Source organism: Mastacembelus armatus, chromosome 6 (genome assembly GCF_900324485.2).
Source record: "Mastacembelus armatus chromosome 6, fMasArm1.2, whole genome shotgun sequence".
Taxonomy (NCBI): Eukaryota; Metazoa; Chordata; class Actinopteri; order Synbranchiformes; family Mastacembelidae; genus Mastacembelus; species Mastacembelus armatus.
Window position 1 is genome coordinate 13,053,601 of NC_046638.1, and position 2,139 is coordinate 13,055,739.

Sequence of the window (2,139 nt, forward strand, 5' to 3'; positions counted from 1 at the left end):
ATTTATTGGTGTATAAATACGATTTGTTTTGTTTTCTATGCAAGGAGGGAGTGATTGTTATAAATAAAATGGTTTGTTAATTTCAGTGGAGTTGTAATCATTGTGTCAAAAACAGAAGTATAACAGTAAATATTGGTTCTGCATATTGGTTATCGGGCACATATAAACACAGATAATTGATATCGGTATCAACAAAAAACAAAATGTTGACAACTCCTAGCGGTGGATCTCTCAGCTTGTGTGTCGAAAACGAACACAGCTAGCTGTGGGAACTAATGTGAATTGCAGGACACACTGATCATCGACACTTCGAGCGCACCTTGCGGCCCCAACTTCCTTCTGGGGTTATGTCTGTCTGAGGGTCACTTTGCAAGACCCTCCTTTCTGCGGCTGGGGAAGTTGCCTCCCGCGCGCCTTCGTCCCCCCAAGTGCAGACTCACTCACGGAATGCAATCCCTATCAGCACATCATCCCACCCGCCGTTCTCCTCTCACTGAGCCCATCGCAGTTCAGAAAGCTTTCAGTCCAAAGTTCAGTATAATCGCAGTATAATCTGGCAAGGGAACGAAGGAACAGAGGTGAGGATCAGGGTGATTGAACATCTATCTGGGGCTAAACCAGGAGAGAAAGGACGTAGAAACTCCAAATAAGAGTCTAGAACAGGAAATCAGATCATGGGCCGTAACAGTACGCCCCCAACGGCTAGCTTCCAGACGGCCGAACAATAAGTCTTAGGGACAATCTGGGAGGATGGAGGGGGACTCAGGAGGCCAGTTTCAAAAACAGTCCAGAGTCTGGAGGTCTACCCTGATGATGCCCCATTAGCCGGGGTGAACCCGGATCATGGCTCCAACGGCGCAGAATCGAGGATCATTTGGGTGGGCAACCCCTCAGTTGACTAAAGGTCTGGGGCTGCTCTGGCAGATGGCCCCTCAGGTGAACAGGGATCCAGGACGGCTCTGGAGAACAGTCCCTCAGCCGAACTGGAGAGCGGGGCGGCTCCGGAGGATGGCCCCTCAGGCTAACAGGAATCCGGCGTGGCTCTGGAGGATGCCCCTCAGGCGAACGGGAGTCCAGGGCAATTCACAGAGTCCTGTCTATTCCTTTTGTCACAATACAGATAATTCATTATCTCCTCTTTTTGGGGACTGTTTCTTTAGTCAAATCTGTTGGCATGACCTCAACCTTCTTATTTCATTCATCTTATTTCAAAATGCCATATACATACTGTTGGGACATGAACTACACCCCCAGAGTTGGTTTATTTGAAGAGATCAGTCAGTAGCCTATTGAAGATTCTATACTTTTATTGTTTCCACAGCAAAACAGATTACATGAGCAAATACAGTCAGATATATCTGGAGTTCTGTGGCACTATTTCTAATGCATGCAGCCACAGAACTGAAAACAAGGAAACACACAGTGGTTATATAGTCTGATTACGCCCTTCTCAACTGAAACTCTTGCTGCTCAGCTCGTTCCCATATATGGCCTTTACATCAGCGTATGCTCAATAATATTTCACCTCCTCTATATGGTCTCTACACCAGTATATGCTCAGTAATATTTCACTTCCCATATATGGTCTTTACACCAGTGATTACAATAATTCAGTCTTTGATCTTTGACCCCTCACAATACCTGTGTTCAAAAGTCATATCTGGGCACACTAAAATATTGAAAAAAAAAAAAAAGTAATATTGTATTTGTAACAGGTAACTGAGTCTTGTAATAACAGTGAAATTGTACTGATGTGTTTTGTTCCTTATTAGAAATGTCCCACTGCTATTTTGTGTAACCGTTTGGTAACTGTTTTTTATGACTAACAGACGTTAGCCACTATTGGCCTGTTCACCATTGTTATAACAAATAGTATAATTAAGCTCAAACAAATCCAAATATAACCCACAAGTGATATTTGTGATATGTAGCTAGAATTTCAAAGAACTGTTGTATAAATTCACACACACAGCCTCAGTCAGTGTTACAGTTGGTGGGTGTCAACTCTGGGGACCACGGCAGCTCTGAGGTACTCTGCCAATTAGTTTGGGGCTGCAGTATTCCCAGTTACCATGTGCAGCTGCAAGGAGGCTTGACAGGAGTCAGGTGATGGAGAGGCAGTGCACCGGCAGAGTTAAA

General features: G+C 44.5%; 1 pseudogene; it reads left to right on the top strand.

Moving 5' to 3' along the window:
* The first annotated feature begins 211 nt into the window (after positions 1 to 211).
* On the top strand, positions 212 to 365 carry LOC113133629 (uncharacterized; annotated as a pseudogene).
* Positions 366 to 2,139: the final 1,774 nt, after the last annotated feature.